We start from the raw sequence: 14001 nt of genomic DNA, 5'->3' as shown, positions 1-14001 counted from the left end.
TATGTGTCTCTTAGTAATGACGACTAAATGCAGCCAGTGCCAGCCAAACATCACTTCAGTCTATTACGATGGACTTAAGAGGATGAACTGATGCCAACTCCAACCATAAGACATGGGATACATCATATGCCATTGCCTGAACCTTGGACTTAGGATAGACCTCACCGAAATTACTGGCCAGTTGAACTACAATGCACCTCACTGATCTCTGCCTGCATCACCTTAGTCTAATGATAGACTACACTCTTATAATGGAATAAACAGACTATCAGTTAATTGCCAAGAAAACCCTTCATCAGCCAACTAACAAAGCACAGTGCATCTATGTGAACTTCTGCAGTTAATCCAGGATGAACTTCAAAGACGTTAGTCATTAATCTTACAGTTCATACAAAATCTTTGTTTAAACACTGACCTTTAACACTTAGGGGCTGTTTACATGACAACGTTTTCAACTAAAAACGGAAAACTTTTTATGCGTTTTGGCTGTTCGTTTACACAACAACGGCATTTTGGGGCTGAAAACGCAAACTTTTGAAAACAGGTTTCAAAGTGCAAGTTTTTGAAAACGATGCCGTTATCATCTCCGTGTAAACATACAAAAACGCAAATTTGTGAAAACGATGACATCATGCGCACGGGTATTGCGTGTTATATAAAGGATGATGGATTGATAGGCATCAATTTGAGATGTATAATTATCAATATGAATACTGGTGTCTGTGCAAATAACAATAATCAACAATTTATTCATTTGGAGTGTTTTGCATGGAGTGTGAACATTGTACAGTAGGTAGAACCTGCAATTTGAAAATCTTGAAATTAATGTATGGATTCAGGTGGGAAAAATGTATTTGTATTTTAAATGTTATTTATTTACTTAATTTAATTTGATGTGCTTTTACCCTGCAATTCATTCACCCACCGCTTATGTATATAGCCTATAGACAGAGATGTGATGCCATGTACAGTATTCAATGATATTGCTTAGAATGTGAAAACATGAGGCAGTGAAAATGCATGTTAGATCCAGTGTACACAAGACCTCTCTCTCCGTCAGAAGATATCCATATATCAGAGTTCTGTCTGATATCCAAAACCAGTCAACATCAACAGCTTACGTTAACTTACTCTCCTACCAGCCCAAGAGTCAGCAGGGGGAATACAGAAGAAGGCAGGTGATGAAGTGATGATAAAAATTAGCAGTTTATTGAATAATCTTGAGAGTTAAGTCTATAGGCATGCGCACAAGTACTTCAAAACAATGCGCGAAACATTCAAAACTACAATGGCGGACTCCAGGACTGTGTTTGTGCTGCTCAAGATTTTGGGTTTATTGATGCTTCTCCAGCAAATTATTTGTAGTAATAAAGCAAACTCATCGTATGTTCAGACAAAATTGCTCGATGCTTTCGCCATCTTCATTGTTTGTATTCTGTGGAACAATGCTTATATGCGCAGGCGTGTAGTGTTTCTTTACAAAGTGACATCACCAACTACTGGCCTGGCATGCATAATACAGTGTTTTTAGTCGTTTTTGTGGATCCACTTATTATTATAAGTGCCCGACAAGACAGACATATCTATGGCAAGTGCTACAGGAAGCGTGGGGTGAAATGTCACCCGAGTATCAGGACAAACTGACAGCTAGAATACCAAGGATCTGCAAAGCTGTCATTGCTGCACATGGATGAGAACTCTTTGAAGTAGTTTAATTTTGACATTTTTGTAAAAATTGTAATAGTAATTTTTCATATTATTAATGTCCTGACTATACATTGTGATCAGTTGAATGCCACTTTGGTGAATAAAAGTACCAATTTCTTTCCATAAGAGCAAAATCTGTACATTATTCCAAACTTTTGGCCACCAGTGTATATATGCACTCACTGAGCACTTTATTAGGAACACTATGGTCCTAATAAAGTGCCGAAGTGGTCTTCTGCTGAGCCCATCTGCCTCAAATATCGACATGTCGTGCATTCTGAGATGCTATTCTGCTCACTACAATTGTACAGAGTGGTTACCCAAGTTACTGTAGCCTTTCTGTCAGCTCGAACTAGTCTGGCCATTCTCCGTTGACCTCTCTCATCAACAAGGCATTTCAGTCCACAGAACTGCCACTCACTGGATGTTTTTGGTACCATTCCGAGTAAACTCTAGAGACTGTTGTGTGTGAAAATCCCAAGAAATCAACAGTTACTGAAACACTCAAACCAGCCCGTCTGGCACAATCAATCACGCCACAGTCACTAAGATCACATTTTTTCAACATTTTGATGGTTGATTAGAACATTAACTGAATCTCCTGACCATTATTTGCATAATTTTATGCATTGCACTGCTGCCACACGATAGGCTGATTAGATGATCGCATGAATAAGAAGGGGTACAGTGCTCTTTGAGTGTATATACATTCAAAAATATTTCAGCCTATTTTTAAAGCTGCACTACATAACTTTGTGCTCTCTAGTGACATCTGTGCTTGAAACCTAAAATTGCAAGCAACATGCAAATGAACAATTTACACGTGATGTGTTTTGGGCTGTTACACATTCCATGTTTTCCTGTGCAGATGACTCTCATGATTTGAGATTACCTGGACATCAACTCTAGTTGAAAAGTTTATTATTTTTTATATACTATTGTGCAGCCTCAGACGATAATGCAAGTAAATCGTAATATTACAACAGTACATCTATGCACTGCACACAATAAAAAACTAACAATGAGGATTCAATAATGATGGGAATGAAATATTTTATTAAACATTAAAATAATATGCATAAATGTGAAAAATTAGTTTCATGGTAAAACTAAACACTAATACATACATTGCTGTGCTATAAAATTGGTACATTATAAACAAGATGTTTATACATTTCATGGGGAACTACCATGTAGAAACTTTACTTTTAGTGGCTTTTTAACAGAAAACGGTGGTGCACACACACACTTAGGGAACCTCAAAACAACAGCAATATTATTCAGTTATCAGAAGTCATGAATGTCAGTAAACATGTTACAGGAATTTTCCCTGGAAAACGTAGATACATCAGAAGCAGTAAACACATGAGTAATGTTCAATTCATAAAAGCATGAAAAGCAATATAAACTTCAAAAACCCTACCACAAAATATTTCCAAGTATTTCAGCAAGTAAAAAACTTCGCCAAATAGTTAATGGATAAACGTCCAACTGGACTGCTGCAATGCTGTCCTGAATTGTGACTAAACAGCATCACTTCTCCCACTAGGACACATGACAACCTGTACTTCTTTTCTAAGTTTACGGACATGACGTAAAGACGCAATGACAACTGACATTTCGCACCAAATCTGACCCGAAATCTAAATAATTATTCTTTTTGTAGACTTACCATAGTGAATCTGGGTAAGGCAAAGTTATCGTTTTGTACACTGATTTTATATGTACTCAATCAATAATGGCAACCTCATCGAAGAAATTTCATACTACGCTGCATCTCGAAAGTTTAAGTTTGGTGAACTCTGAACTTTGTATCTGCATGACGAGAGGACACGTGACCAATAGATCAAAACATCACACACTGACCTCTTGGTTCAATACAAAGAATACATACTGTATATCAATCAGACTCAAACAACCGACACAACTGATTCAGTGGTGTATTCATTCAGCCGGTGAAACCAATAACTGCTCCCACACTCGAATCCTATTTGCTTGCACTATAGTCAGTCTTTACAGGCATGAAAAATCACCAAACCATTCTCGCGCATCAAACTAGAGCTCATTGGCTTCGAAAGGGAGTGAAGTCAGTGAAAATGAAGTCTAAGTCAGTGTATGGAGGTGAACGAGAACGATTAGTTCACTTAAAAGATTGGTTTAAAAAGACTGATTCATTCACAAATGAAACATCACTAATTTTCTTAGAGGATTCTACTCATTTTGGGAAAATTCCATCTTTGGGTTCATCTTTCCAACTATTTACTTAATCTTGTTTGACCTGAAGATGATTTTTGCTCAGTGTGTTTACTTGGGCAATTCTTTTTTTCCATGTCTATGTAGATTACTTGCTGCCCTGAAACTTTTCCTACATGAAGAGCAGTTGTATGATTTCTCTCCAGTTTGGATTCTCTCGTGTTTTTTCAAGTTATATGACTGAGTGAAACTCTTTCCACAATGTGAGCACTTGTAACGTTTTTCTCTAGTATGAATTCTCTCATGTCTTTTCAGGTCTTGTGACTGAGTGAAACTCTTTTCACAGTGTGAACACTTGTAAGGTTTTTCTCCAGTATGAATTCTCTCATGTGTTTTCAGGTGTTGTGAGTGAGTGAAACTCTTTCCACAGTGTGAGCACATGTAAGGTTTCTCTCCAGTATGAATTCTCTCATGTCTTTTCAGGTCTATTAAAAGTGTGAAACTCTTTCCACAGTGTGAGCACTTGTAAGGTTTTTCTCCAGTATGAATTCTCTCATGTGTTTTCAGGTTTTGTGAGTGAGTGAAACTCTTTCCACAGTGAGAGCACTTGTAAGGTTTTTCTCCAGTATGAATTCTCTCATGTGTTTTCAGGTTATATGACTGCATGAAACTCTTTCCACAGTGAGAGCACTTGTAAGGTTTTTCCCCAGTATGAATTCTCTCGTGTGTTTTCAGATAATTTAAGCAAGTGAAACTCTTTCCACAGTGTGAGCACTTGTATGGTTTTTCTCCAGTATGGATTCTCTCATGTGTTTTCAGGTTTTGTGACAGAGTGAAACTCTTTTCACAGTGTGAGCACTTGTAAGGTTTTTCTCCAGTATGAGTTATCTCATGTGTTTTCAGGTACTTTAACCAAGTGAATCTCTTTCCACAGTGTGTGCACTTGTAAGGTTTTTCTCCAGTATGAATTCTCTCGTGTGTTTTCAGGTAATTTAACCAAGTGAAACTCTTTTCACAGTGTGAGCACTTGTAAGGTTTTTCTCCACTATGAATACTCTCATGTGTTTTCAGGTTTTGTGACAGAGTGAAACTCTTTTCACAGTGTGAGCACTTGTAAGGTTTTTCTCCAGTATGAATTCTCTCATGTGATTTCAGGTAATTTAACCAAGTGAAACTCTTTTCACAGTGTGAGCACTTGTAAGGTTTTTCTCCAGTATGAATTCTCTCGTGTGATTTCAGGTTACGCGAGTGAGTGAATCTCTTTTCACAGTGTGAGCACTTGTAAGGTTTTTCTCCAGTATGAATTCTCTCATGTGTTTTCAGATTTTGTGAGTGAGTGAATCTCTTTTCACAGTGCGAGCACTTGTAAGGTTTTTCTCCAGTATGAATTCTCTCGTGTGATTTCAGGTTACGTGAGTGAGTGAATCTCTTTTCACAGTGCGAGCACTTATAAGGTTTTTCTCCACTATGAATTCTCTCGTGTGTTTTCAGGTGTTGTGACTGAGTGAAACTCTTTTCACAGTGTGAGCACTTGTATGGTTTTTCTCCAGTATGAATTCTTTGGTGCTGTTTCATGCTACCGGCTGTAGTAAAGGTCTTCCCACATTCAAAGCACATATGAGCCCTCACACCGGTATGTATTTTCTGGTGCTTTTTCAAATAGGACAGGTGTGCAAAATGGTTTCCACAAAAAGAACACTTGTAAGGCTTCTCATCTGTTTGAGTTTTCAGATGTTTTCTTAGGCTTGAATTCAAAACAAATGTTTTACCACACTTTTCCCATTCAAATGGTCTCTCTCCAGAGTGACAGCGGAGATGACCTTTGAGACAAACTGGATTTGCAAAACTTTTCCCACACTGATGGCACGTGTAAGGTTTCTCTCCAGTATGAACTTTCATGTGTTTATTAAACCGGCTTTTATTTGTGAAAATCTTTCCACACTGTGTGCAGCTGAAATTATTTTTGGCTGCTCTTCTTTTATGCTGTTCTGGTGATAAATTCTTCTTAGTCTTTGAGTAAATCAAAGATTTTCCTCCAGTTGTGAAATCATGATGTTTCTGACACTGAAGTTTGTCCTCCACTTTATTCAGTTCTTGACGTTTCTCTTTCACTTCCATCAGCTCTACAATAAACACAGTCAATGGACAAAAATCAATTAAAGAGGGAGAAATGTAAAAAGAAATCAAATTGAACCTTAATTCAATATCAGAACACAACAAACGTCCAGTATTAATTTGTGATGTTTGCTGTGCAAGTGGTATTTATTTATACCGTTTATTCCGCCTAATAACCGCATTTAATGATTATAGTCATCAGGGTTTGAATTTAACACCTGCCCACTGTAGAAATCAGCAGTAGCAGGTATTTCTTTCACTCTTACTAGCCACTTTGGCAGGTGACGTTTTCAGGGTTTTTCCTGCATTGAAAATTCGGTGAAAGTTGGGCCACTGCCAAAGCAAATTTTACTGTATTCATCTCACGTTCAGCGCTTTAAAGGCACTAAATACGTTGCTCATATCAGATATGCGCATCTGTGAGGGCCGAATGAAGCGTGGTTTTGTGTCAAAAATGCAAACTAATCACCTTTTAGCAAATTATAAAATGGGTACTTTTAAACACTTTAAAATAGCCCTGACACTTTAAACAGAACTGATGAGGTAAAGGAGACAAATCAATTACAAAGCTTTTTTAAAATACACATAATAATTAGACTTGCCACGGTATCATAATTTTCACACAGGTGCGGTGTTCACGTTCAAACAGACTAACACAGGTATTACCGCTAGTTGGACGCTAGGTGGTACTTTGGGGTAATTTTCGTTAAGAAATAGCCTACGCAATAACACAAGACAACTTGATTCCAAACTATGAAGTTTATTTTTTATTGATTTTAACTAAAAATTTAAATGACACTGAAAAAAATTATGTGCAATTAAAACTGTGTTGTTCAACTTTTTGAAAGATGGCTTTTCAGCAGATGTGAAATAAACATACTTCATCTGTTTTCACAAATTGTTCACAATTATTAGTTTTTATTTTAATAAGAAATACTAAAGTTTATTTCTTTAATTGTTTTAAAAGACTATCTATAATGAATCTAACCACAGAAATAAGGAGCCACCCATGGTCTCACCTATGGACAAGGCCGTCCACATGATGTAAAAGATAACGGGACTCAACGGACCAGGCGACCTTCTTCCACTGCTTCAAGGTCCACTTCCGATGCTTGCATGCCCATTGTAGGCGCTTTCGACGGTGGACAGGGGTCATCATGGGCACTCTGACCAGCCTGCGGCTATGCAGCCCCATACGCAGCTGGGTGCGATGCACTGCGTGTTGTGACACATTCCTCCTGAACCATCATTCAAATTTTCTGTGACTTTTGCCACAGTAGACCTTTTGTCGGTTCAGACTAGATGGGATAGCCTTCGTTGCCCTCGCACATCGATAAGCCTTGGCCGCCCAACACCCTGTCGCCAATTTGTGGTTTGTCCCTCCTCGGACCACTGTCGGTAGGTACTCACCACTGCTGACCAGGAGCACCCCACAAGCCATTTCAGAGATGCTCTGACCCAGTCGTCTGGCCATAACAATTTGGCCCTTTTCAAAGTCGCTCAGGTCTTTACACCTGCCTATTTCTCCTGCATTCAACACGTTGACAACGAGAACTGACTGTTTGCTTACCATCTAATCTACCTAGACCTTGACATGTGGCCTTGTTAGGAGATGATTTACATTATTCGCCTCTCCTGTGAGTGGTCATAATGTTTTGGCTCATCATTGTACATGTATCTGTTAACATCTCAGTAAATGTAGTTTAGTGTTTCATGACCCTTTAAATACAGATTATGTTCTTTACTATGATGGGTCAGCACTTGATGTCCATTGTAAAATCTGGGTCTCGAAGCAAAACCAGTTGAGAACCACTGGCCTAGAAATCCAACCCACACAGGACAACGAAATAGAATAATAAAGTGTGCTTTATTCATTATTTGCAGCTTTCTTTTTCTTAAGTTGAGGCAAGCGCACATCACTGTTTCTTTTCTTTTTCCCCGCTGCTACACTGTAGATCCAAAAACGTGCAGCGCCGCTGGTAAAAAGCAGTGCAGAAACACTAGTACATGCACCTTTTTAAACTGAGCACTTAAAAACAAAAATGAAAACAGTAGGGAACTGTTTTGAGTGATAAAACGACTTGTAAAATGACAGTTGATTGACATGACAAACATACCTGAAGAAATATAATCACCTTCATCTCCCTGTTTTTCCTCTGCTGCGTTTTCTTCTTTTATCTCCTCCTGCTTCACTTCGATCTTCACTGGTGTCTGCAGCATCTGCTGTTCTCCAGCATTACAGACAGAAGTCAGAGACTCTGTGGAGGTTTGATCATTATCATCATCATCTTCATTACTCTGTTGTTCCTCTACTTTGATTTCTCCTCTCATCTTCATCAGGTTCCTGCAGTCCAGCAGCTTCACTGAACACATCTTCACTGGTATCTGCAGCATCTGCTGTTCTCCAGCGTTACAGACAGAAGCCAGAGACTCTGTGGAGGTTTGATCATCATCATCATCTTCCTGTTGTTCCTCTGCTGTGTTTTCTTCTTTTATCTCCTCCTGTTTCACTTCAATCTTCACTGGTGTCTGCAGCATCTGCTGTTCTCCAGCACTACAGACAGAAGCCAGAGACTCTGTGGAGGTTTGATCATCATCATCATCATCATCTTCATCTCCCTGTTGTTCCTCTGCTGTGTTTTCTTCTTTTATCTCCTCCTGCTTCACTTCAATCTTCACTGGTATCTGCAGCATCTGCTGTTCTCCAGCATTACAGACAGAAGTCAGAGACTCTGTGGAGGTTTGATCACCCTGATTACCATCAGTAGAACAGAGTAAAGTGAGCTGTGAGTCCTGTGTGTCTCTGGATCTCTGTTCAGAGAGTTTGTCCAGCAGCCGCTGTGGTGTGGACTGATCTCTGACGCTCCACACTGAATTCTGACATTCTGTGGAGGTCCCATCAGTCACACACACTGAAGATTGACAGGAAACCTTTTCCAGCTCCTGACAAACACAACACAATCACATCTGTACTGTTCATCATATCACATCATTTGAAAGCTTACAATCTCAACTTTAAGGATGAAATGAATGTTTAACCTGTAACCTGTCGTCTCTCTCCATCAGGTTTGTCTTCAGTGATGTCACCTCTTTCTTCAGCGGAGAGATTTCTGTGATGAAATCATTAATATCCAGCATGGACAGATCAGTTCTTACTGATTTACAGCAGATCACATCCACCTGCTCTCTCATGATGAACATATGAATACAAGTCATCATTATAATGGACTGACATTCATTAAATTCAAAAAGATTATTATAGGATTATAAACAGCTCTGTTAATTAACTTTGTTTCTGATATGGTAGCTTATAAATATAAATGTGTGCTTGGAGTTTGGTTTCATTTTCCTGACAGCAGGAATATTACCAGATATTATAACAGGCTTTAACATATACTCGCCTTCATTGAACTAATTTACAATCAGCCGATGAATTTAACGAGCTCATTTATCAGAAATGAAACATGATATTCTCACATTTCTGCTTGTTTCTCCTGAAACTGAATATTTTAAAGCGTCCATCACAAATAAAACAAAATAAATTACCAAACGTATAAAGCATTAAATTAAACAAATGAAAAAATAATATTGTTAGGTCTATATAACTGCCTTTTCTTTACACAAACTTAAATTAGCCTTACCCAGTTCTGTAGATGAATAAAGTCGGCTGAATGACATTCTCAGAATGTTCTACACTTTTTTCAAGACTATAAACTATCAGAACTATTTGTTCAATGCTGAGTTCACTTTCAGAAAACTAGCTTTTGAACATTTTAAAACTTAAATATTTTAAATCTAACCCTCTTTACCTCGTATCTCGTTTGCTGAGCTTCTTCAGAAAATGTAAATTGTATTATGATGCTAAAATTAATTTTAGATTACATTAATAAGTCATTAAATGTTGCTGGACAAATATGCGGGACATAATGCAGTTGTGATGTCGATGCTTTAGATTAGATGATTGTTTAAAATAGCCTATTGAATATCAGGAATGTATCATATATGTCAACCCTGATATTACACAGCATCAATTTTTCTTTAATAGCTGTGCACACCGCATATACACATCGATGGATGGTCCTTATAGTAAGACCGAAAGTTTCCCCCACTACTTGGTGCAGGTTGCCAGCTTGAACAGGGCCGTGACGATTTGCTTTCGGGTCGGAACCGGTGGCAAAACTTCAGGGGAAAAGATTAGGGATATCTGTGAGACGACAGGTACACAATTAGCGATATACACACATTCGTGTATGGAAACGGCTTAAGAGCAGATTTCTTTTGCGATAAACCAAAAATATGCGCCAAAGTGTTTTTTAAGCATTACGTCATCACGCACACCATTTTTATCGATAAAAAGCCATTTGAATGGAAACATGCAGAAAACGGCAAATTTTGCTACAATTTCTTTACGCATTTTCACTTTGTCGATAAAAAAACAGCACGAGAAGTGGATGGAAACTAGATTACTGACAAACTCTATGATTTAGTACATTGAAACTCTGTTTTAAAATGGCATAATTTTAAAATACATTTTTAAATTATGTTAAAGGGTTCATGAAATGCTCTTTATATAGTTTTATCATCTTCCGTCAGGTCCACTGATAAAGTTATTAACACCTTTTGCATTAAAACATTTTTCACCCTCTCTCTGGCCTGATATTGATCAAGTTTTGTGTTCCCTCACAATAAATTTACCATGATTTTACTACAGTATCCATATTTTAACACTGATATTCAGTGACAATAATAACACAGGAAAATGAAAACTGTGGTTAATTTTGTGTTATTATGGTTTGACCACAAATACCATAGTTTAAATGTGGTTACTGTAGTAGTTTAATCATGGTATTTGAAGTAAAACCATAGTAATCACAAGATTAACCATGATAAATCTATAGTAAAATAAAAACATACAATAGAAAAATCACGGCTTTACTATAGTAGTTACCATGACAGTGTAATGTTTTTGTTTTTTGGTCTGAAACATGGTTTTACTATAGTAATATTGTAGTAAACATGACTGAGGTGGGCCATGTTTGTTTTAGTTTCTTTTGGGACCAAAACCATGTTTTAATATAGATTATCCATGGTTAATCTTGTGATTACTTTAGTTTTATTACAAATACAATGGTTAAACTACCACAGTAATCATAGTTAAACTATAGTTATTGTAGTAAATCCACAATAATCACAAAATTATGTTTTTTAAACCACAGTATTCGTTTTCCTGTAGTATTATAGTTTCACTACGAATATCATGGTTAAATATAGTTACTGTGGTAAAATCATGGTAAATTTATTGCGAGGGAAAGTAAAACTATTTCAGAAAACAAATTCCCCCTGAAGGGGCTCCGAAGTTTTTTGTTTGTTTCTCCTGAATCTGAATATTTTAAAGAGTCACAAAACCGCCACAAACAACTATAATAATCTTCTATTACAATCATTAAAACGCCAAAAAAGAAAAAAACAACATGCACAGACAAACACAACATAACTATAAATCTCACAGATAAGATGAACACGTACCAAATCGAGCGCGCAAACTTCTTCTTCTTCAGTTTTATGGCGGGTGGCACCAACGTTAAGGCGCATTATCGCCACCTACTGTGGGGAAAAAACAACTACATTCTCTTCTCTTGAGATAATGAAATACACTCTCTAATCCATAAATAAGTACACTTTTTAAACTTTAGTTTTTCCACTCCCACCTTTCTAAGTTCCCTCTTCATTGTTTCTCGTTCATTAGAATACTTTTGACAGACACAAATAACATGCTCTTAGAAATAACATGGAATAGAATTCCTCTATTCCACAGTGCTCACACAATCCTGTTGGATGTTTATTTATTAATTTTAAAGTTTTATTCAGCATGGTATGCCCAACCCTTTATCTTGTTAAAATATTTTCCTCTTTGGTGCTTCTTTTAGCTATCCTTGCTACTCCTACTTCTCATTGTATTTCATAAAGTTGATGCCCTGTGTTTCCTGTATCCCATTTTTTATTTTTTTATTTTTTTATTTTTTTTTGCCTCTCCTTAGTAGTATATGCTTTAATTATTGCTTTTGCTTCATATTTACTAAGTGAGATATTCATGATCTCCTCATTTTCCAAAGCCTGTTTTGCTAACCCATCAACCACTTCAATGCCCCTTTTCCCCTTAAAAGCTGGTATCCACATAAATATTATCATGATGTTCATATTCTTAAATCTATACAGATTTTCATAAATCTCATTGACTATATCCAGTCTACTGTGAGATATGAATGACTGCAGTGACTTTAATGCCGAACATGAATCTGTACAAAGAACAACCTTTTTGATTTGTGTCTCTTCTATCCACTGTAATGCTGTTGCAATTGCCATCATCTCTACTGTGTATACTGACAAATTATCTGATGTTCTCCTATTAACAGAAATTTTTAAGGATGGAATACTGAAAGCAAAACGTCATGTTTACTTGTGTAACCTCCGTTTCCTGATGGAGGGAATGAGATGTTGTGTCAATGTAGTGACACTAGGTGACACCTCTGGTCTTTGATAAAAGGCCAATGAAAATTGGCGAGTGGTATTTGCATGCCACTCCCCCGGACATATGGGTATAAAAGGAGCTGGTATGCAACCACTCATTCAGGTTTTATGCTGAGGAGCTGATATAAGGTCCAGCCATTTCAGCGGGTAGTTCAGCGTTGTGGCAGGAGGGACACAACGTCTCATTCCCACCATCAGGGAATGGAGGTTACACAAGTAACCATGATGTTCCCTATCTGTCACTCACTCGATGTTGTGTCGATGTAGTGACACTAGGGGTCCCTATACGAAACGCCATAATTGGCTGAACTGTGTTACGTGAACTGGCGGTGTGTGGTGGGCAGACTACTGTGTGCCTCATAGCCAGCACACCAGGTCGACACGTAACCTCTCCCAACATAGTTATGAGTGTCGAACGGCCCCTTTTGGGGACAAGTCGACTACCCAAGAGATAGAGACAGGCTTAATCCAGTTGTGGCCTCTTTTCCCCTTCTCTTTTTTTCACTCCCTAAAAAAGAAGGGAGGTTCTCCATCTGGACCGCCAGGTCTAGTCAGGGGGTGTCCCTCCCAAGGGGAAGACACAGCGGAGACCACACCTCACCCAAAGAGAGGGGGGTATATTTAATCGGAAGGATATGTCACATGGTCTTTCCGACCATGTGGAGAGTCTTCAAGGTAGATCCTGCCCAATGGGGGAGGAGTTACTACAAACATGAAGACTGGGACAGAGGGGCTCTGCCCAAGGAAGATGCAGTTTGCCAACAGAGAAACGAATTAGCGGAAGATATATATCGCATGGGGTTAGCCTTACAAGGAACCGCCACATGCGGAGCACCTACCCCAGAACAGGACTCTTAGTTAGCACATATACTGGGCTGGCAGCGAATCTCTTTGAAAATTGAACTGCCACAGGGCTCGGAGGAAGTCAACCAGGGAACAAACTTGTGAACACTACTGGGAATTAATGGCGCAAGTCTTCAGCTCAAAAGGAGGTGGAAGGCGCAATGTGCAAGTGATACACCTGGCCAGCTATCCCGGGCTTATCTGCTTGTGTTGCGTGCCGCTACCTGGGATGAAACCGGTTCCACCCGGAGGTTGTAGAACCTTGCAATGGTGTTGGGTGTTGCCCAGCCCGCTGCTCTGCAAATGTCTGTTAGAGAGGTACCCCTGGCCAGGGCCTAGGAAGCCGCTACACCCCTGGTAGAATGGGCTCGTAGCCCTACCGGGGGCGGCATGTCCTGGGCAAGATATGCCATAGTTATGGCATCAATGAGCCAGTGGGCGATCCTCTGCTTGGAGACAGCGCTTCCTTTCTGCTGTGAACCAAAGCAGACAAAGAGCTGCTCAGAGATTCTAAAGCTCTGCGTGCGATCCAAATAGATGCGTAAAGCGCGCACCGGACACAGCAACGACAGGGCTGGGTCTGCCTCCTCCTGGGGCAGCGCTTGCAGGTTCACC

The 14001-nt window shown here is 38.8% G+C and overlaps 2 pseudogenes; both read right to left on the bottom strand.

Annotated features, from left to right (window-relative positions):
- LOC127419763 (zinc finger protein 91-like) overlaps positions 1-11126 on the bottom strand; it is a 39390-nt pseudogene extending 28264 nt beyond the window's left edge.
- LOC127419867 (zinc finger protein 678-like) overlaps positions 1-14001 on the bottom strand; it is a 152989-nt pseudogene that overhangs the window by 94913 nt on the left and 44075 nt on the right.

The sequence above is a fragment of the Myxocyprinus asiaticus genome, chromosome 29 (genome assembly GCF_019703515.2).
Source record: "Myxocyprinus asiaticus isolate MX2 ecotype Aquarium Trade chromosome 29, UBuf_Myxa_2, whole genome shotgun sequence".
NCBI classification, from domain to species: domain Eukaryota; kingdom Metazoa; phylum Chordata; class Actinopteri; order Cypriniformes; family Catostomidae; genus Myxocyprinus; species Myxocyprinus asiaticus.
The sequence above is the reverse complement of the archived record's forward strand: the minus strand, read 5'-3'. Positions and strand labels throughout refer to the sequence as shown.